The sequence below is a fragment of the Parasteatoda tepidariorum genome, chromosome 11 (genome assembly GCF_982258835.1).
Source record: "Parasteatoda tepidariorum strain Cologne lab strain chromosome 11, Ptep-v5.0, whole genome shotgun sequence".
In the NCBI taxonomy this organism is placed as follows: Eukaryota; Metazoa; Arthropoda; class Arachnida; order Araneae; family Theridiidae; genus Parasteatoda; species Parasteatoda tepidariorum.
The window spans coordinates 85,839,079-85,863,706 of record NC_141765.1 but is presented as its reverse complement, the minus strand read 5'-3'; the positions used below and the strand labels follow the sequence as shown (position 1 = coordinate 85,863,706).

Here is a 24,628-nt window from a genome sequence, read left to right as displayed (position 1 = left end):
ATATATATATATATATCCATTACCCGTTTTTCCATTTTGTACAAAATAGAGTAATATAGAAGGAATTAGTATTTTTCTCTGTATTTAGTAAATATCAATTATTATTTGAAATATCCTATCAAAAGAAGGGAAATAATCACACAGAATGTTAAATTTCAAATTAGGTTTTTATGTTCAACTGAATTCTGAAAGGGACAAAGATTACTTGAAAACTTGATTAGTATTAATTGCTTAACCTTTTGCGTGACATATAAATTTGAATAGAAATTTTGGTCAAGAAGACCTTTATATATAAAAGAACTATTTTTATTTTAAGTCTGTCCAAAATGAAGCAGTCTGCATTATCTTTATACAATTCAAAAAGCGCAATGGTTCATTGAAAATCAAAAGGTGTTGAAAAAAACAAAAAACTAATTTAGTCGTTTGCACTAGTATCAAAAATAAATGGCACCGTCTTTTTGCTACGATTCCTAAAAGGTTTTATTGGAACTCTCCAATGAAATTAATAGAAAAGATGCCTTAGTTAATAAGGAATTAATCACATATCTCTATTAATAATTCTTTATTTTTTTCAAAACGACTTGTGTGTACAAAAAAAATTATCACATTTATCATGAAAGTTTTCGCATAATGAAATAGTAGCGAATGTTTTTTCCTAAAAGTTTGCACACAATATTATTATTTTTTATCTTTAAAATGTAATTTGAATGAATTAGGTTTTAGTAAATTAAATAAATTCACGAGTTATTCAATAGTTGATTTGGTTAGTAATTTATCAATAAAAGAAAAAAGTAGATGGATACATATTTCTATTGAAATAATAATTAATTTTTTTATTGATTTCGCAAGAAATTGCTTCACTATCATTATGTTACTAAAAGTATTCTGATGGCAGATTATCCCATAAAAAGTTTCTTAATTGTTACTATCATTATGTAACGGACATAATTATGGCCTACCTAATACGAATTAAACTATTTAAAATAAATTTATTAACAGTGTTTAGATAAAATGGAAAGAATGAAACTTTGTTGCAAATACATCCCCAAGACTTTTTCCATTCTAAAATTGAGCAAATCGCTTAACAACTACAGCCGCTTAACAACTGACACATGACTTCGTATTGGGATCGAAAATCTATTTTTCACCTCCGATTATCATATAGTCTGTCTATCTGAAGAACTGCTCCCAACCGATCAGTGAGTGAGGAGCTGTCGGCTGCTATGGTAACAAGAAACAGCTCATTTCAGGGAGAGAGATTTTCTCTTACTGACTCCTATCAAAACTTGCCCAATATAATTGCTCCATACTTGAATACGCCGTTCTTGAAATAGTTCAATTTCGTAACCATAATCACCAACATTAGCCCAAAAGATGGCGAGGGCAGTCCTTAAGATAGACAGGTTATAGCTTGCTTTCAGGTGAGTTTTGACTGGCGAAGGCGTCACCAAGTCACTCCGGATTTCTGGTGCTTAATGACTATTTCGTTTTTAAAATAAACGTTTCCTTAAAATCTTCGATGTTAGATGAGATGTGTTTTCCTTATTCCTAAGTGCGGATGAAATTATCAGTCCTTCTGTAAGTAGATCAGGTAACTCCATTTGATCTTTAAAGAGAGTATGATAAATGTTTGATAATATGATAATATGATTTAATGTTTGTGTTCTGGATATAATGTCGGTTAATAGTTAACATTGCTACATTACACAATTTAGAAAAAAAATCTCTCTTTTTCTGTAATGTAAATTTAAGAGTTTTTTCTAGACTATTGAAGCAAGAAAACTGCTAAGACTTTTACTAAACTGTTTAAGCCTTTTGTAGTATGAGTTTTGTGGATTAAAATAATAGTGACACAAACTTGTGCAATTTTACTGTTAACTTTTTCAAAAACCAAGTTCCACTTGCTTCTTCTATCAATTGAACAGCGCAGGGAGTTTTTAACTGCTCAATTATATCTTCCCATCAAAAGTCACCCTCACCTTTTTGTAATTCAAAAAAAATAATAAACTTAAAAAATTGAATATTAAATAATAGGTTTATTTCCCAATTTACGTATGTCTTAGATTTACAATCTAAATGTGATTAGTAGAGCAGTAAGTTACAAATATTCAAATTAAACAAAAGAAGGATTTTTTTTTATTGTGTTCTCTTAAATATCTTAAGTCAAGCCTAATAAAAAGAAAAACAAAAGTGTTACTCTATAAATGTCTTATACGATCAGTGCTTACATACGCGTGTGAGACCTGGACAATGACCCATGGAGATGAAAATATGATAGCTAGATTTGAGAGAAAAATACTGCGAAGCACTTTTGGTGGAATAAGTAAAAACGGTACCTGGTTTGGAAGATCAAACACGGAACTTTACAAAGCATATAAAGAACCAGAGGTCATTAAATTTGCCAAAATTCAAAGGATTAAATGGGCAGGCCACATTATAAAAATGGAGGATAGCAGGACAACCAAAAAAGTTTTCTGTGCCAGGCCAACAGGTATCAAAAAAAGAGGACGACCAAACCTAAGATTTTTAGACTGCCTTGAAAAGGACCTGCAAGTTTTAAAGATAATAAACTGGAGAACCTTGGCTAAGGGAAGACTGTCTTGGCATAGGCTTGTTGGGAAGGCCAAGGCCCGTCCTGGGCTGTCATGCCAATGAGAAGAAGAAGTTCTCTTGCGCTTGAATGATCTTACCTTTAAGAAGCATTCATAAAATTCATTTGAAAAAAGTCTTACAAGTGTTTAAAAACATGCTTTAAGTTACTAATACATGGAAACTCCAAACAGCAGAGGTTTGTTGAATACCAGCTCTGAAACAAATTACATATATCAAAGGCCATAGTCATTATCTTTATACCGTTGAAAACAAATTTCTGGAATTTCAAAAAAGAAAAACGTTTCGCTTTTGTTTAAAATAATTCAACTTAAATTTAAAAAAATTGTCCAAAAATGTTGATTTGCTTACAAAAAAATCTAAATTAAAATCGTCAAAAATTATTTTACTTTTCTAATAAAACCGACTGTAGTTAAATTGTAAATGGCTCACTCTCAAAAGTGTTTTAAAAATGTGCATGCTTAACATCCAAAATTATCCACTCTTTTGTAAATTTGTATGTTTTTCCACTAAATATCGTAGTGTTTTATTCAGTAATTTTCTAGTAGTGGGGATGCAAATATTTCCTTTTATTTTGAATATAAAGTACTAGTTTTTTTGGGTGGGGAACCAATTAAAGGAACTAAGATAATATGAACTACAAAGGATGTTATTTAACTTAACTGAATGTTAAGTAACATTCCGTGCAATCAAACAATTCTTTTCTGTTCAATTTTAAGCAGGAAAGAGAAGGCTTCCTTTTCAAAAACAAAAAGGAAACTTTCAAAAATCAAAAAGAGAAATGAAAACCACAAGTTCCTCAACTATTTTACCGAAAAAAAGTAAGTTTCTATAGGAAAAAAAGGAATAACAACCGGAAAAAGGAGAAAATCTGTGCAGCTCAAGATAAAGTAAAAGAATGAGACGAAGGGTTCACACACATTTCTTAGCTACATGAGACTCGTATGGAGACCGCGTAAAACTCCTCCTAGGTGCTTGCTTAAAATAGGCTCTTGAGGTGAAAGATTTAGTGTCTCAAGTGTTAAAGCCTCTTTCAGAAAACGAAAAAAAAGAACAGAATAAAAAGCGAAAAAGTTCATTTCCACTTCTTGTGACTTCTTGGTGATTTTCTTTAGCCGGAAAAGTAGAAAACGTATTCACCCATACATGAAACAAGCACACATCTTTGCTCATTCCCAATGCATTTGCTACTGACTGCCAAGAACTTTAGCTTAATTCCTTGGGGAATATCTTGGCTTTAATGGTTCTAAAGACTTTTCTATCTTACATTTTAATCGAGGGATTAATTTTGTGTCTGCTTCACTCTGATAAGAGCGTTATTTTTTCGGACAACAACTTTATCAGAAAATGTTTCACTTCTTTTTCCAAGTTGTAATGACTGTTTTCGTTTAATTTATTGCAAAAGTGGAAAGTATCTCTGTGTGATCGATAACTATTATGGGAGAAGATAGCACGATAGGGAGATAATAATTCTTTAATTTTTAAAAAATGAGAACTTAAGCAAGACATAGGTTGGAACAAATATTTAACTGTGGTTCACAGAGAAAACTTAGTTTAAAAACTTAGAAACCATTTAAAAGCCTAGTTTGTTAACTTTCATCTAATTATGCGACGAATAATATCATTTATTAAATTAATTATTTATTAAATAATTGGAAAAAATGTGGATCCAGGACACTATTTTGATTTTGTCTAAAGAATGTATGAATTGTTTTGAAATTTTCGAATTGCTGTAATATACAAGTATACAAAAAACGTGCAGTAACCTTTTTAAAGTCCGTTTAAAATTTCATTAAAAAATTCAGTTTTCGAATTTTCCAGATAACTGTAAGTATAATGATGAAAATGTCCCTAGTTTAATTTATCATCGAAACTTTATGCTACTAGCCTTATTCCAAATCAAAATATTCCTCTTAAAAATATTCCTTATAATTTTGAAATCAAAAATTAGTGGCTTTTTTCTTTTTATTGCTTCTTTTAAAAATATAAAATAAAATTTAAAATTGTTTTAAGAATTTCTAGAAGTTAAACTAAAGTAATAACAAATGACTAATATACAAATGACTAATATGTGTGTGTGAAAACATAGAAATATCGTAAGAGATTAGTAAAAAATAATTAAAACAGTTCAAAAAATAAATAATAAAATTAATTAGTAAAAAGTTAATTAAACTAAAAACTAATTGACTACGAAAAAATATAATATCGTTCAAAACTCATATTCACAAAAAGCATTTTTTTTTACATTGTATCAATATTGCCGAAGCAAAACAAATTCATACAATGGTATAGGAAGAACAAAAGAATGAGACCAATTTTTTTCATTAACATAATCAAATGAAGTAAAATAACACAATTAATACAAAACAAAAGATATAAAATATGAAAATTGGAGAGAGAATACAGAGAGAGAGAAAGTCATTTACGAAAAATAAAAATTCAATTCGTAACAATGTGTTTTTTGTAATGCCAAATTTTCCCAAATCACTATAGGGAATTATAGGATTAATCAAAATAAGCCTTAATCTCTATATCATTAATACTATTATTCTAGAAATCTAATAAATTAAGATACATAATGGTAAAAATGGAATGTTTAAATTTCATGGCTTTCGCAGCCATAAGCCACCACACGAACACAATTAAAATCATGTTTACTCTTTCTAGTGAAGCACGTCAAGAAGTTTTAATATCTTCATACACTTTAAAAATAACGATTGCTTTATAAAAGTATATTAGAATAAAAAATTGGAATCAACGAATATTTTGATTTAAACTTTATTTTAAATACAATTCATCAAAAAATATACCTCACGGAGAAAAAAACTCATGGTCAAATCTATCAGAATATGGTAAGAGTTACCACATTTCTGACTCTTTTAGAACACCAAAAAGCTCAGTAATTTTAACCGAAGCGTTTTTGTAATGATTTTGGTCGGACTAACAATGAAATATGGATTTATAATATGTGATAAAAGTTTTCAAATGTGGTAAAATTTTGTGTAATTTTATCATGATGGCTTCGAATAGAGCATAAAGACCATTTATTCCCTTAAATTTACATTTCAGTTTCGTATTTTTTTTTCTTTTTGCTAAATGAGTGGTCATAAGAGCTGTAGTTTTAAAAGCCAGAATTTCCGATAAACAGTTGCCACGTGAACTGAAAAATTACCAAATGAATGGTTTGAATACCGTAAACTTTGTCTTTATTGAACATAATTATATATTTTTTTTACTTTAAATGACATGATCATACAGTACGGCAATTTTATCAGAATTTTTTTCTCCGTGCAGATTTCTGAGTGGAAATGTGTGAGGTTAAACAGAGCAGCTAATACCTAAGGGCAACTAATCTATCTAGTTAATTTTAAGTTATTGAAATTATAAAAAAATCAATATAGCATTTTTTCCCTAATAACAGGCACTGAAATATCACACATTGCCTCAGAAGATACCGGAATTGTTGCTCATTTAAAGTTACCCGGTGGGAACCAGTGAACCTTAGTTACGGAGGCAAGCAACATTACCCATTCCACGCGGCTGCAGATACCCATTCATAGGGTGAGCCACATTCACACAACAGACAGCAACACACAAAGTGAAACATCCATGCCTTGACTGGGATTCAAACCCACAAAAATTGGCTTTGCAGTCAGACACGATAAAAGGCCACCTCAGCCGTATCTATCATTAATGAAATTAAAGAAAGATTTTAATTGTTTCGTGTATCAGAACGGAAAAAAAAAACAATCGCTTGGAAGTTATAGTTTAGGAATTATTTTTTTATTCCTCATTTATTTTAAAGTAAAATGTTATTTGGTTTTATTTTCAAATGTTCATTTGAGTTTTATTAAAATGTCCATTTCGATAAAACTCTTTTCAGATAAAATGTTATTGTTGGAAATTAGTTTTATTAAAATGGGTTATGTATATGGGGGATGGATTCCATTTAAACTGGTTATATCTATAGACTTATTTCCTTTTATGCACTTAGCATTATGCCTTGCCCCACGTGCAGAAGATTACAAAAAAGCAACAGAGAAATTAAAATACTTTATTAAATCCTTATAGTTTAACAGTGAATGAATTTAAATTAGAAATATAAAGGCTTGACAAAAAAGTCTTTATCCCTTTAAACCATTTTAGCACAAGTATAGAAATTTTAATAAATATGGTATTATTTTCATTGAAATGTGTTTAAATTTCGTTCTTTAAGATACAAAAAATTTCGTGAATGAACATTAATATTTTATTTTAAAAAATGGTCAATAAAACATAAAATGGAAAATAAAATAAAATGGAATAAAACGTCATGAAATTAACAGTATCAACTCATAAAAGAGATATAGGATGTTGTTTTTTTCCCTGCAAGTGCATCCTATAACAACTGTCCACTACTGTAAAGTTAGATTTACTTCAAAATGCAACAATTTAACAACATGCACAATAGTTATCTGATATTTTTCCTTAGGTATCAGAGTTCCTTTTTTAAACCTACATGAAAGGCATATTCGGTAAAAAATGGTATTCATTTAATAAATCATGAACAATAAACAAAATAAACAAGCATGCTGCATGCATTAAGAAATGAAGACCACGGAGGGACAACGGCTTATGTTCGTAAAAGCCGCGATTCGAAGAAAAAACGATTTTGCACGCAGAATAAAAAGGGTTTTTCCACAGTACGGCCCATCTTCGCTGCGTAATAACTCCAGAGGAGAACCGATTTTTCACGTTTTTGGTTTGTTAAAATTTAATATTCCTCAAAATTCAACGAAAGGTGATCCAATCATCATTTTTGTGAAAAAGGGACAAAAACCGCTCTTCCCCCCTACTCTGCAAACATACTATCCAATAATGATATTACCAAATTTGTAAAAGAAAATTAATTTATTTTCTTAGTTGGCCAAAATTTTAAAAAAAGTGCTGTTGGAAGAATACTTGCTCAAGAATTAAATTTTTTATTTCATTAAAAATTAATGTAATATCTGTTTTTTTTTTTACAATCTACTGTTAAAAATAGTGGTGTGTAAAGAGAAAATCAGGATTTCAATGGCCAAATGTGAATAAAAATAATGTATGAATGAATGACGAATAGAGAATTAAAAAAAATATTTTGATTCGCAAAAAACAACCAATTAAACATTTTTAAACAACATTTTCCAAAAAGCTGAGTCGTTTTTTTTTTTTTTTTTTCTTTTTTTTTTTTTGTCTCAGCTCTAAAATATTGCTATGTTAAAAAGAAGCCGAAATATTGCAATTACTTTAAAAAATTACAGACAAACCCATAAGGAGAACAAAGAAGCAGATGTTTTTTTTTTTTTTTTTTTCAATTTTCACCTGGATAATGACCTAGGTCATACAGGCACCTAAAGGGTAAATCTGTTGTCCACTCTTTCAGGGGCACCATATAAGGTGGGCCAACGTTGCTCCCACAGTAAGGACAGATAGTACAGAGAAGGAAAGAACATCCATGACTTGCCCGGAATTCGAACGCAGAACTTTTCTGATGCAAGGGCAGTTCCCTAACCTCTACACAGGCTGGTTGGCAGAAAGTAGATGTAATTATCTGCATTAAATCCTATTAATTGCCTGCATGTAATTATCTGCTGAAATCTACCTTGAAAATATAAGAATAAAGCGACTTAGCAGACTTTTCTGAGAATGTCTGGTCATTAATATCAGCTTTAAAAAAAAGCTGAGTAATTTTTTGAATTAGTCTCAGCTTTAAAATAATTGCTATGCTAATAAGAAGATGAAATATTGTAATTACTTTAAAAAAATTAGACAAACGCATAAGAACAACAAACAGATGTTATTATCTGCATTAAAATCTACCTTGAAAAAATTAAGAATAAAGCGACTTAGCAAACTTTTCTGTTAATGTGATGAAAACAATAGCATCGTTCAGGCTTTTACTAAGGAATTTCCAAACCCCAGAAAGCCTCTAAATAATATGTTATTGCGTAATTAAACTCTAATGTAAACGAATGGTGAATGGACGCTGCTAATGGAATAGCAAGGCAGCACCCATTATTTTTTCTAACTGTAGTAGTTCGACTCAGACCTGCTCGTTGACTAAGTAAATGTCTTCTTGATGAGATGAAAGCGAAAGGAGAATGAAAAAAGAAAAGTAAAAAAGGTGAATGAGAAGTACTTCATCACTGTCAAAAAGAAGAGCATGATTCTTTAAGAGTGGTACTGATAAGCCAAGAGACAAAAAATGACCACTTAGAGATGAGTTGAAAGGGATATGATTGATCGGGATGGAAAAAAACCCAAAATATCCTGCCTTCGTAATGTGTCAGGTGTGTTGGAAAACCCAGAAAACGACTATTTTCTGAGAGAGATTACTAATAGTTCGGCAAATATTTCTTACCTTTATTGAATCTTCTCAGATACAGGCATTTTCTTACTAATCTTACGTTTGTGAAAGAAAATCTTTGATCGATTTGAGTATTTGCTTCCTCTAGAGAAAAATAAAGATGTTTTTCTCTTTCATATTAAATAAAAGGATCAGCAGAAAATTAATATACCGTATTTTTTCTTCGATTGCTATAGATAAGGGTATTTTATGTATTTTAAAAAGGTCCCCCATCGTTTTTTTTTAAAAAATACGATGAAAAATATTGAAAATACTACCACTACCACAGCAGTCTCTTGACAAACCTGTTTTCTACTATATGCTCCGAACGAACATTTCGTCAAATTGACGAAATAACTATCGTCACTTCTTCGAGGAAATGATTTTCGTCAATTATTTCTTAATTCTATTTCACTCCAAAAAAAAAAAGAAAGCTTTCAGTGCCTAATGTATTTAACTTTTATAATAATCAATTTATCCAGGGCACCTTATAGTTAGGTCAATGCCACCTTAATAACACGAGAAAAATAAATAGAATAGACAAATAAATTACATTCTTCCCTAAAACGGGATTTGAACCCGGGATCCTCCTGGTACGAGTCCAACTCCTTGACCACCATTCATCCGGCTGGCTTATTTCGTCACTTTATTTTCGGTCGTCTAGTTTTCATCCTAATTTCGTCATTCTATTTAACAATCTCCTACAATGCACTATGAGGAGGATTCGAGTTGAGTAAATATTTTCATCATACATATGAAATTTCCCGTTTTGTCACAAATCACTTAGTTTCGTGACGAAATAATTCTCAAAATTAACGAGATTTAGCTCAAGGATTTTTGAATCGTCAAAAGTGAGAGTTTTACTTCTGAGAGTGCGTATAAAGGCTACTCTCATTTAATATCTCGATAGATCACCTTTTGTTTCCAATATAGCCTTATTTCTTCTTAGCATGGACTTAGTATATGAGACCAAGCTTCAAGAACTTTTTAATTGCATGAGATTGTATGGCTGTAGTTCTTTGAACTTAATCTCACAAACGAGATTAAGATCTCGAGTTTGCGGAGATCAGCACAACAAAATTAAGTATTAGTCATAATAGAATACTTTATCTTAAGTTTAAATCAGCAGCATTACATGATGCTCTTGATCAGCAATGAAGTTATGTTTATATATGATGTTTTGTTTAGACTATCACGCTTACGAAATGACAACACTAGCTATCTAAAACTAGCTATCTTTTTTGTGCTCTTTAACGCTGTTTGCCTTAGTTTGTACTAGCTATCTAGCTTCAGTACATTGACACCACAGCTCATTTGAGTAAAACTGTCAGGTGATCACAATAATGTGGCCACTCAGTGTATAACTTCGAAAAAAGATGCTTGTATAGAAAAAGTTATCACCGGAGCATTTTAAGCAAAGAATGTATAAAAAAAAGGACAACATAAAGTGATACTTTCCAAACGCCAGTGAAATGATACGCCTTTTCTGTACTCTTTTTCCATGTAAATTCAGCAACCATCGTATGTACAAACTTCAAGCGTATATACAATCGTACAATCGTAGTCTCACAATCCAACAGTAAAACTACTAAACAAAACTTGGCAAATTTCCAATCACAGCAGATTATTATTATTATTTTGCTTCCGGCAGAGCAAAAACGTGATTAAGTAAAACGTACTGACAAATTCTGCTACGCCCAAGTTTTCTCGGGAAAATAAATATTTGTAATATATTTATATATATCCGAGTTAACTCGGAATAAGCAGGAATGTGGTTAAGTGTCCATTACATAATTCTTTAATGCAAGAATGACATCTCAATTCGTTATAATTTAGTTAGAAATTATTTTTAATAAAGATAGTATATTGCTTTAAACTAGAAAATAAAATTTCTGTATCATCAGTTAAGTTGAGTTTACCTATTTTATTTAACATTGGTTTACATTACATTTCCATTTTATGCTTCAAGGTAGAGATTTATCCAAAAAAATGCGAAAAAACTATTTTTTTATTTGTAGTTTGATTTCATAAAAACTAACATAGGCTGTTGCCATTTTCTAATGCATGTTTCAGCATGAGTAAATAAAGTGAAACGTACTTTAAACCAACATAAAATATGAGAGCTATTTTATTGATAGATAAATTTCGTTTTTTCAGTATCACCTGCGTTTCGTAACAATAAGACGAAGATTTAAAAGGCAAATCTATCACTATTTAACTGTTGTTGAAAAGACGTTATGGTGAAAACACACAATATAAAATAGGAAAAACCATTAAAATAAAGTATGCAAGTTTTCTTATTTTCAGAATAAGATAAAACACAATATACATTCTTCAATAAAGTAAAAATTGCAGTTGTTTGAAAAAAAATTTTTTTTCCAGTAATGTTAAGAATCATACAAGAGCTGAGTTTGTAGATTTGCTTAGTGTGCTAATGAACAGTTACTCTCTGAATTTTTACCTAATAGTAAGATTTTTCACATACTAGCGCAAATGCCTAAAGGTCTGAATTGGCATATACTTTTTTGATGGTTTTGATATTTTGAAGGATTTGGACTTTTAAGAAGAATTTGCACTTTTCAGAAGGATTCGGATTTTTTGATCCTCAAAATGATATTCCTTTGTTTCTTGTTGCATTTCAATATCCAGCAAAGAATCTCAAAGTTTCAAAAGGCATAATTTTAATCAGTTCAATTAAAACTATATTTTTTGACAACTTTTAAACTCATATAACTACTCAAACTAAGCTCTGTACCAAACAGGGTGAGTGAAAGTTGAAATTTAAATGAAAAAAAAATGGAATTTAAAAGAAAGAAATGAAATTTAAAAGAAAGAAATGAAATGTTGCAAGCATTATGTATTATTAAAGGAAGTCATTATTTATTCGGTTAACTTCTTTGTTAATGATTAATACTTAAAAGAAATATTATAAATAATGATATTATATGGTAATTAAAATCCTGGTAAGTTTTATGTTTTATTAAGAGTATTCATTTTTTGATTTTGTAATTAAAAAAAAATAACCGCTAGAGAAGTAAGACTTTTTACTGACAATCATTACACTTGCAGAAATAAAACTTTTGACGATTCAACGAACTTTGAGCTATATTTCGCAAATTTTAAAAAAAAATTTCACGAAATCACGTGATTTGTGACAAAACGCGAAAGCTTAATTATCTGACGAAAATATCTCCTCATCGCAATGCATTGTTTAGAAGACTGCTAACTAGAAAGACGAAACTAGGCTGACGACAAGACGCTCAAAAATAAAGTGACGAAATAAGCCGACCTGTCTACATGGTAGTCAAGAATTTGGCCTCGCAACAGGGGGGTCCCGGGTTCAGATTGTGTAATCTACCTGTTCTATCTGTTCTTCTTGTGTTGTTAGTTCGACATTGATACAACTGTATGTTACCCAGGATAAAGTGATTAATAGAAAAGTTAGATAAATCACGCACTGCGAGGTTGTTATTTTTTAACAAAAAGTCAATTGCAAAATATTTTCTTTTTTAATTTTGACGAAATTTGCTTCCCTGAGGAAGTGACGATAGTTATTTAGTCACTATGATGAAATATTTTCTCAAATAATATACCAGAAATCGGTTTCGTTAAAAACGAAAAAAAAGTTCAGTGTTATTTGAATATTTTTATAGTGTACTGTAAGTTTAGCTGGGTATTCATTTTGGTTATATCTTTTATAATAAAGTTAGAAATATGGTATATTTAAATAAATCTAAACTTACACGTTTGAAGAGCGTATTTTGAGATTGAAACTAGCAAATTCATAAACATTTTTATTTGCTTAAATACGGAAGGAGTTATACCTAGGAAAAATCAAAAATGTTACTGAATCGGAGGTATTAATTTCTCGTTCATTTAATGATAAGTTTAAAATAACAGAAGTTTAATTTAGAAATAGAAATATTTCATACTAAGACGCATTTAGAACTTTACATCTAAACATTCTTTTAATGAATTTTCGTCAATAAACTCCAAGCTGCATTAATTTAATTAATGTTAGAATAATTAGTGACAGCATTCAAAACAAATATCAATTTCCTTGGAATGTGAGAAACTTTGCAATTACACTCGCAGCTTTCGTATTGTCATACAAAATATTCTCATCGTCACAATCATCTGTTCCGCCGTCTCCGACAAATAGCAAAGCCTATCTTAATGATATTGATTTTCTCATGCCCTTGTCAAAGGGTTTGACTTAATCGTTTTCAAACTCTTGAATATATTTTAATGTCTCTATTTTTAATAATGAATAGTTGCTCCTAAACTTCTGAAGGGCAACTTCAAAAGTTTAATATGTTTTAAGATTCTATTTAAAAATGTTTCCTAATCTAGCATATTATGAAAAATCCTTTGAAAAAGGTTATTTTTAAGGATTGGACTAAACGGGACATTTCTAGACTAAAAAGCCGAAATCAGCTACTCCGTACGAAAAAAGATAAATTATAGTTTAACTCTGCAAGCATTAAGCCCTTGGGTGAGATTGCACGAAAAATGCCTTGCTATGCACTATTTTTGCATTGAATATCATGGGAAAAATTGGTTTTTGATGCAAGAAAGCTTGCAGTAAAAGATCTCAAAAAGCCAAAATTGACGCTCAAAACGTTAAAAAAAAGAAAAGAAAAAAAAGAAGAAGAAAGAGAACGAGTAAACCCGTACTGTTCAATGAGTACTCGCGTGTCACTGGTACATGGGTACTGGTTACTGGTCAATACCCGGATCAGTGTTTCTCAGCTGTTAAGGTCCTGCAACCCCCAATATCTTAAAAAAAGAGAAATTAATGCTTTACAAGCCTTCCTGTCGAAATCTGTTTAGCAGTTTAGAAAAAAAAATGGAGGAAAATTTTTAATTTGATTCTAACGTGAAGCAACTGTTATGGATGAAAAAATAGTTTGTGCACTGAGAAAAAAAAGTATCGTCAATTCTACCGGAATATGGTAATATTGACCGTGTTTCCGGCCGTATGAGAACACCAAAAAGCTCCGTAATTTTAACCAAAGCTCTTTGATAATGATTTTGGTAAAATTAACAGTAGAATATAGTTTTATAATAAATTATATAATTTGGAAAATATGGTGAAATCATACCCATGATCATACCCAAGAGCATGGTATAAAAGTCCTTCAGTTGGAGCAAATTACTTTTCAGTTTTGTATTTTTTACTTAATGTATGGTAATAAGTATACACTTTGAAAACGCGAACTGTATGCTAGAACTTCAGAACTATTTACTTGAAAACTAGAATTACCGTTAAGACCATTACCATATGAATGGAAGAATTGCTAAATAAATGGTTTAAATACAATATGTTTTGGTTTTTATTACAAGAATTGTGTTTTTTAACCAGAAATATTATTACCATGCAGAAAGGTAATTTTATCAGAATTTTTTTCTCCGTGTCCTGTTATTTTATAAATAACAGGATAAAATGTAATCAGTAATACAGCAATAACTTGTTCCGTAATTTTTTTTGAGTTACACGTTTTTCTTTTTGTCTCAGAAAGTAATTTTTCTTTTTATTTATATATATGTTACTTTTAATTTCGTGACCAGCAAGTTGAAACTGCCGCCTTAAACCATACCATCATTCCAATACTTTAAAAAGAAGATAAAAGACCTAAAACAACAATCGTGACTTCTTAACATAGGAGAAAAAAGCTATTCTAGTCTTTTAATAGTGTTAATCTAGATTATTTTCCCCCGTATAATTTTACTGTAAATAGTTAACGGTACAGTGGAGTCTACATTTTATATTAATATTTGTATTTCAAAAGTTTTTAGAACGTTTTTCTGCGCACATTGTACCTTAAATGAAACGCTTTTCATTCGAAATCAAACGTTGATTTAAACTAAGTCTTACAGAAAATGTGAAAAGATCTCTGAGGCAGCTCTGACTGGTGAAACCCGAATCAACCATAAAAGGCAAATTACCTGATAGGACAAACTTTAAGGAATTATAATACATGATATAGCCAATGCAATGAGTTCTATTTAAATAAATTCAACAAAGTCATAGAATACTAGATAAAGTGTGCGATAGATTTGGACATAAACACTTTTCTTTTATTGCCCAAATTGTAATTACTAATTCATTTCACACTTTTTGGATATAATTTCAAACATTTTATTGATTTTAAAAATATTATTACTTTTCGGCTTTACTAAAAGCATTAAGCTAGATTATTTATTTGTTACAGCTTAATTTAAGATTGGTTTTATGATTTCTTCAAAAGAACGTGGGGCCAAGTGCATACTATGGAGGAAAGTAGCATTCAGAAAAAATAGACTTACAATTGTTTTTTTTCCAATAAATAAATTTTTTATTTTAGTTAAACAAGTTCAAAACAGTTTTATTTAAAAAATATTACACAGAGAAAAAAATTCTGGTAAAATTACCGGTAATTGATAATGTAATTCTATGGTATAGAAAGCTATATATAATGAAATGTAATTTCTATGGTTATGAAATATCTAATAAAATACAAACATGATTCTGTTCAATAAGAACAAAATTTACGGTATTTAAACCATTCATCTGGTTATTATTCCGTTCATAAGGTAATGGTTAACTGGAAGTTCTAGCGTTGCAAAATTATAGTTCTTATTATCACATATTTAGCAAAGAATACAAAACTGAAAAGGAAATTTAACTTAATGGTTTATATGCCATGCTCTTAGGTATCATGATAAAGTTACCAAATTTTACTATATTTATAAAATTTTATCCTTAATTATTAAGCTATACTTTATTGAAAATTTTACCAAAATTATTACTAAAGCACATTGGTCAAAATTATCGAGCTTGCTGGTCCTTTCATAGAGCCAGAAACACGATTAATTTTACCATATTCTGGTAGTTTTATCTATATTTTGTTTCAGTGTACTTGACTAATTTGTATATATACGAGGGTTTAGAAAATTTACATGATATTATGATTCAACATGGAACATATTCATTGACAAACATTTATAATATTAGAATAATATTACTAATAATATTTAACAAATTTGTGTTGAAATATTGAATCAATTTTATAAAATTTTTATAACACGAAGCAAACCCTGTAGAACCAAAGCAATTTGGTAAACTTTGTCTTCTTAAGAAAAAAGAACATTAGCATCTTAAATCATTACACTATTATATATATTAATCTACTAAGTTTTTAAATTATATGCATGAAAATATTTGAAAATTATTTCGTACTTTTTATCTTGAACTATTTCTAACTCCTTAATAAAATCAAATTCTGCGAGCTTTATTGTTGAAAATGTTTCTGTAAGTTTATTCCGGAATGCAAAATTAATATCTCTTTGTAAATAATAGCTTTTTTCTGTACTTGATTTTAATTACCAAAGCTTTTAAAATGAGTAACTAAAACAAGTAAATTGGCTATAAAAATTACATAGTTCTTCTCTGACACCAATATTATCAAAAGGATGTCATCTAAAATTGTTATTAATACTCACCAGTTTCCAAATCAATGCCATTAACGAATGTACTAAACTCTTTTTTAGCGTTAAAAGATGCTTCAAATGTAATTCATCCTCTGAGATAGAAGCATTGGAGATTTTTATAAAAATGTTTAGTTTACAAAAAGCGAAAGATTAGTTTTAGCTTTTCCTAATGAAACATATAAACAAACTATTGGAACCAATGCACAGAAAAAATTCCGGTGTCGTCTCTTGAGGCACTTAGCGTTCAAAATTCGTAACTTGTGTTAAAACTTGTAACTAAAAATTTATGTATTTTGGAATCCATTTGATTCAAAGCAATTATTGAAACCACAAGAGAGTAAAACAAAACAAATAAAGCCAAAAGACAAAAAAGAAGTTCTTTGCAGCAAGAATTTCTGAATTATATAAAATAGAGAATGATTTCTTTTGTAGAGAATAGTACACAAAAGAAATATCATTGGAACAAATGTGTATTTTTAATAGAGTTTCTAGAAATGCGTTTCGCTTCTTTATTTGTCTTATAACCTGTTTAATTTTTTAATTTAAAAACTTATTGATGACTTAAAAATACATGTAAATAAGATATTAATGGAAATGTATCGAATCAAATTGAATAACTTCTTTTATAACATCCCAAGTCCTTGTATCCAATTTATTGATTGTTTTTATGTATATTCTTGACTTTTAAATATAATTGACGCGAAATATTATTGACGGGTAAAATAATGCTCATAAAAAGATTCTGGTTGAAAATCCTCATAAAGTGATTGTTTGAATAAAAGTACAAATGCTTACCCCAAAAGGAACTAAATTTAGTACTAAATTGCTAAACGTAACTAAGTACTAAATTACTTAGTACTAAAGTACTAATCTAAATTTAGTACGAGTACTAAATTTAGAGTAAAAAGCGGTCAAAAAGAAACAGAACTTGAAGTTTGAAAATGATGAAGATCTTTTTTCATGAAGGATTCTGAAAAAATGTAATCTTATATGAATTTTATCCTTGAACTAAATTTGAAATAAATTACTATTTAGTGTCATAATTTTCAATTTAACAATAGCAGCAAATATCGAGTGTTTATGTCAAATTTATTGTAATCAATTTATGGGCTAATAATAATCTACTATAATAATCTACTCAATTAACAGTTAAGACAATATAGTTCTGTATTTCTCATTATAGTATGAAACATTTGTTTTGAATTAATTACTCTCTATTTATTTGTTAAATCATATTCGCTCAAATTTTCCATCCTGGAAATCAACCAGTTCTTTAAATCGCAGCACTTGCAGACCTTGCGAAAAGGGTTTTTAGTAAATACTGCACTGATATTTTCACCAACAGAGGAAAAAATCGATACTCAGATATCACGAAACATCATTTATGGCAAAACCGTTTCCTGGTATATGATCTGAGCAAAAATTTCGTCAAAGTGACGAAATAACTATCATAACTTCTTCGAGGAAACGAATTTCGTCATTAAGAAAGATATTTTGTCTTACCATTTTTCCAATAAAAAAAATAAAGTAGTGTTCAATGTAACTAACTTTTCAAAAAATTTTTTTATCGTGGGCACCATATAATGTCGCCCAAACAACACAAGAAAGACAGATAAAATAGAGAGATAAATTACAACCATGCCGAAATCAGGTTTCGAAACCGGGATCTTTCTGGTACGAGCCATACAGCCTGGTCAGCTTTTTCATCACTTTATTTTCGATTGTCTAGTCTTCATTCAAGTTAACAATCTCCCGGAATAATATACAATGTGATTCTGCAAGTGAAGGAAATATAATAGCGTTGAAATATAATTTGAGAGTTCGTATTTCGTCACAAATCACGTGATTTCACGACGAAATTATTCCAATCAATGAAATACTTCTCAAGAATCGCTGAATCGTCAAATGTGAGACTTTAACTTCTGAGAGTGTAAAATTATAATTTAAGTAGCTGAAAATCTCTAATTTAACTTTAAACTTTTTCAAATGCAACTATCAATTATTTGTGAAAGATAAAAATTTAAATGTTATTAAAGCGAGAAGATCGAGATTTAATTACATTATTGATGAGTTGTTGCAATTTGCAGAATCATAATTTTTTTTGCGTACAGAAATCGTAATAAATACGTAATAAAACCACCGAACAATAATTCTACAGAACTTTTACGATATTTTTGTATAGATATAAAACATTTTTTTAATTTGAGAAGAAAATTAAAAATGTAATTAGGAAATTAAGATATGTCAATAATATGTTAATAATATAGTTTTAAGTAATTGTTTTATTGAGGGATTTGGAGTTAACAGAAAAACATATTTTCAAATGAGAGATGCATTTTCAGTTCTTGGTAGAATTTCCGATCTCAGAAGTGCAGTACTTTATGCTAGACTTAGCTCTTTGTCAGTATCGAAGTGGCCCACTAGCTCCACCTCTTAGGAAATTGTTTTCTTTTTGAAGCAAAACTTATATTTTAGTCTTGGACTCATTGTTTAGAAAATTTTATTTATTATTGAATTTATACGTATGATAAAATTATATTTTATCATAGTATTAAATACAAATTTGTTTTAGTTATTTCAGGTTTTTTTTGTAATGAGAAATTAAATAAATATTTTAATATTTGTTACGTTCTTCACAATTTTATAAAATATTTTGCTCAAAGTGGAACAGTTGGCATCTCTGCAGTACCAAAAAAAACTGAATATATTTTAAGAAAATAGAATAGAAAACGCAACATAATTTTATTTAACTCGTAATCAATAAAAAACAATTTCAACTGTCAGCTAATATTTAAACTAATAATATCCCACAGAGAAAGAAAAGTGCGGTTGAAACTGGCAGAATATGGCAAAATCCACCGTGTTTCTGGCTCTATGGAAGCACGAAACAGCTTGGTAAATCTTACCAAAGTGCTTTCGTAATAATTTTTGTAAAATTAACAATAAATTATGGTTTAATAATCCACTAATTAGGTCAAATTCACTGATAAATTCACTGATTAGGTCAAACGTTAATCCAACATTAACATTTTGTTAGTTTCTATTCTATGCCTTTGAAGAGGACATCAAAAAACAGAAAAAATGCTCACATTTAAGTGAAATTTTTCATATGATTGATCTCATCTTTTATTTTTATTCGATTCTTTTTGCTTTAGTAATAAACAGGAAACCTTTTCCAGGTGAGGATTAATGAGTACCGTATTATGAATAGATGATCATTTGAACGAGACTAACTCTGGATTTTCCCAATCTTTGATGCTTGTCTCCCCAGAGAGCAGTGAATCAATCCAAACAAATCTCTAATACTTATCTAAGCACTGAGCAAATATCTAAGCAAATTGAAATAACACTTAGTGTCTAATCCCCAGTCATCTTTCCTTCTCATGTCAGAAATGTGTGTTTCATTCAGAAATGATTTTATGGCTAAAAACTACACTGTTAGTAATTTCTTGGAAAAAATGGTTAAATAACAATTTATTTAATGGTTATTTTACTATATTTAATCAAAACATTCAAATAATCATTAATAAAATGGTAATCAAACTGTTAAGTTTGAGAAAAACTTTATTAACTGCATTCACCTAATGCAGTTAAACAACCAGAATTTTATCGCACCAACTAGAACCACCTAATGAAGCTACTTAGTTCTTTGCATCTGCGTGCATATCATAACCGAGAGGGCTTATCTGTCAATCCCATGACGGGCAGAACTGAAGTTCGACTTCTAGTGTTGACACTACCCTATTCCCTTCAAGATATGAAGAATTTCTAGTACCCTGCACACTCCAATGCCCATTACTTTACGAAAAGCCGAGCTCCTATGTCTAGTTAAATAATTTTTTTCCCCTTCAGTTTTTGAATAATGCTAGTAGTAAATGTTTAAAGAACCATTTAGTTTTGCATTCATGGTTTTATAACCATACTTTTTATAAATGGTTTCAAAACCATAAAGGAAAAAAATGTTCCTTACCGTAAACTTCACGGTCAATCGGATGGACAAGCAGCTGCCACTTATTTTACCATAATTTTAGCACGAAAATGTTAACAGTGAAGTGTTAACATTTTCACACGAAACATTTCCAGCGCGAAAATGTTAATAGTAAGCGAAACTTTCCTCATGTAAAAAGGAAAAATAGAATCCTTAAGTGCATGAATGGGCACGGCAAATTTTGTATATTTCCTTTACTTTCTTAACAGTAAGAGTTATACCCTCTTAGCACAATGTTATAATTTTCATTCTGTAATTACCGTAAAATAAACGGCAGCAGTCTGTCCATCCAATTAGCCGTAAAATTTACTGTAAAGAAGCATATTTTACTTTTGCAGTTTTTTAACCATTTACAACTAGCATGATTTCAAAACGATAAAAAAATTAAGTGGACATTGAATTGAAGCTTTTCCATAGGTAATGGGCATTGCAGTTAGGTCGTGTTTTATCAAATGAACCGTAGAATGTAGTTTAATTAGTTTATCTGGTTGCTTCACCTATCGTAAGAGATGGGAAATAGTAGACTTTTTATCAGCTTTATGGTGCTGCAATCTATGCATGAATGAGATAATTGTTTTTCAAAGCAGAGCCACAAATGGGGGAGAGCAGGACACTGGAAACTCTTCATGTGTCAAAGAGAATAGATAAAGTATTGTGATGTCAAAGCTGAGGCTCGAACTCTTTCTCCGTCGGTCATGAGATGGATAGATTAACCCTCACTGCTTAATGCTTACCCAGCTGCAAGGAGCTAAGTGACTTCATTAGTTGAGCTTAGTGAGTCTTTCTTGATGCGATAAAATTCTGGTTGCTTAGCCGTATTATATGAAAGCAGTTAATTTACGGTTTCTCTCACAGTTAACAGTTTAAATACCATCTAATTTATAATTATTTGATTGTTTTGTAAGAATATGATAAAATAACAACAAAATAAATTGTGTTTTAACCATTTTAGGCCAGAAATTTATAACAGATCGAATAAGGTAGATAAAATTTTATTATTTCCAATCGCTTTAATTATATTCGCAAGGGAAAGAGCAAGTAAACTCAAAGAAATAGAGTTGTGTATAAATTGCAAAAGTTTTAAAGTTGTAAAAAGTGAATGAGTTGAAATAAAGCTGCCTTTCTTACACTCAAGTTTTACGCAAGTGCGCATTAGGGTAGGCCGGAAAAAAAGTTTTTCACTTCGACTATTAATCAAAAGTTGCTTTTGATATTCAGCTTGCAAAATTTGACAAATATCGACTAATATCTCAAAAGAGGTGTTGCGGTCATAAAATTTTATTCTTGTTTTGTTACTAATGTCTTGTTTTAAGTAAGTTACATAAGCTGTAGTTTCATATAAGATGTTTGTGCACTAAGAACATATAAAATAGTTTTCCTAAAATATTTCAATGATATACGCAACTACTTTTATCGTGTTTTGCAGTCACGTTTTGTTGCTTAACATGTGTTAGCCCTAAATTAGCATGTTACTCGCTTAATGTATCTTGTTTTTGTGTGTAATATCGATTTGCAGTAAAATACCGGTGATAAAGTTAATTGAAATAATATTTTTAGCATCAAACAATTCATATAAAAAACTTGAAAATAAGACCATGTAATTTTAATAAAAAATTGTTGTAGTAATTTTCATTCTGATTATTTTTTTGTATGAGATGAAGGAAGGAGCTGGGTGCATGCAATAAACGAACTGATAAAATCTAAGAATCGAAAGCCCTGAGATCAGTAGCTGAGCAGTACCAAGGGTTACTGGGATCTGAAGACAAGTGTCTTTCACTTCAGATCTATGCATATTGAGAAATTGACCTCACGAATCAGTGGTGTTGCCATCTATTTTTGTGGTTCTGAGCCAAGACTTACTTTCACCCTTGTGGTACTCTCTTGTCAAACAAAAGGCGCACCTTCCTGACTTAATGTACAAGGCCAATTGATAGCGAGCTTCGCGTGTGTTTTCAAATAGAAAAATAAAGGCACAAATAATGCAAAAATCCTAAGTTTGAATTTCCATTTATTGAATAGTAAAGCTGATAAGTTAAATTTGATTATTAAAAATTATTTTTAAAATTTTGGATTTTAGAAATTTCATGAACTAAGAAAGATTTCATGGCTTCATTGCGATATTACTCGAAAATTAAAACTAATCTTTGATGAACATATGGTACTTTATAAACTCAATTAATTTTTGATACGTTCTCCATGAATTTTAATACAAAGAACATAAAGAATATAAAGTAGAATGTCTCCTTCTTTATAGAATGCATATTTGCGTTTAAATACAAGTCGACATACCAAACAGGTTATTGCTTATCAAAACCAATAAAGATTAAACCAAGAATGACATAAATAAAATTTGATGGCTCATTCTGACAGCCATTACATGTTTAAAAGTTTTATCTTAATCTTCTTTCTAAGAATACAATTTTTAATCTGTCAAATATATTTTGATTAAGTTTCGATAAAATAGTTTTATTTTTATTTTAGTTTACTTATTTAACATTAAATTTAAATAATATAGTTAAATTGACAAAAAGTTGTTTTTTTAACATTATTAAAGTCAAACGATGACGCCATCCAAACAAAATATCACTTTAGCATTTTGAAAAAATATTTGATATTACCTTTATTGGTGAAAACAATTTCAATAAGACAGTCCCCTGTTAGTTCCCTGTTGAACTGTATTATCGTTTCATAAAGTATACAACAATATAACCGTGCTTTATAAGCTGATTTATCGAAACTGTGCACTGAAAAAAAGTATTGTCAATATACCAGAATGTAGTAAAGCTTACTGTTTTTCTGGCCCTATGGGATCACCAAAAAGCTCATTAATTTTTACGAAACCACATTGGTAATTATTTTGGTAAAATTAATAGTAAATTATGGTTTTATAATTTGTAATAGAATTTGTTAAATGTAATAAAATTTGGTAATTTTATCATAATACCTTGGAGAATAGCATGAAAACCACTTATTCTGTTAAATTAACTTTCCGTTTAGTATTTCTTGATAAATGTGTAGTAATAAGAACTATAATTTTGAAAATCAGAATTTCCGGTAGATCATTGCCATATGAATGAAACAATTACCAAATGAGTGATTTAAATACCGTATATTTTAGAATTATATAGACCAGAATTATACAGTTGTTTTTTATCGGTAATATCAATACAGTAATATCCGTAATATCATACGTTAAGGTAACTTTACCCAAACTTTTTTTGTTTGCATACAGAGCTCACATATATACCATTTGAGAGTTAAATTTTAAAAAAAATATTAACGCTTGAAATTTATGTATGAACTTAACATTTATTTCATTTTGATACACAAAAAACTGTTTATTTTTTCTAATTTACTTCGAATGAAAAGACTCCGTTCTTATAATAATATAATTTAATAATGTTTACATTTTAGCTCATGAATTTAGTTGTAAAAGAAAAGTTTATTTATCTGAAAAAAAGTAAGCGTGCATATTAAATCGTCTTGAAAAAGTCAAAAATTAAAGGCAGACAGAGGTTTTCTTCGTATTTATAGACAGGCATGCATATGTGCACACACATTCAAGTACCTTAAAAAACTATAGTAAAAATACTAGTAACCTTGGGAGAGCCTTGGGAACCTTCCATAAATTTTAAGCCATATAACAAAACAACCAGGTGAAATTTATATTTATAGTCAACTGTTTTCTGGTCTATTAAACATACACTTTTAAACTATGCCGGGCTCCTTAGAATTTCTAAAATTTCACAATCAGCTAAACTCCTTATAACCACAATATATTCCCAATTTCTGAGCGTGAATAAGAGAAAATACGTATTGTTTCATTAGATTGGATTATGCTAAGAATTTTTTAGAAAAATAATATTGCTTTCACATTTCGCTTTAATTTTGAAACAATATCTAAAAAATAACTTCCAGAAATTCCTTTATAGATTAAAAAAAAATTATGACGGGTGTACTTTTTTTACAATTAAGGAAACAATACTTACAAAATTCTCTTATTTACAAAATCATTCAAAAAATTCCCACTTCAAAATGATCACCTTTTTTAAAATTTCGAAAGGGAATTATGAGTTAAAGTCAATGTGCAGTTTGATTCCAAATATCGTTTATTGTTCAATTTAATGCATACATTATTTATCAGGAATTATTTTTTAAGTGAAAAAAAAAGATAATTAATTCAAGAATAAACA

General features: G+C 29.5%; 1 protein-coding gene across 4 annotated transcripts in view; it reads right to left on the bottom strand.

Annotated features, from left to right (window-relative positions):
- The window catches only part of LOC107440096 (SCY1-like protein bma), a 691,298-nt gene that overhangs the window by 619,442 nt on the left and 47,228 nt on the right, over positions 1-24,628 (bottom strand). The gene's annotated exons all lie outside the window — the stretch shown is intronic.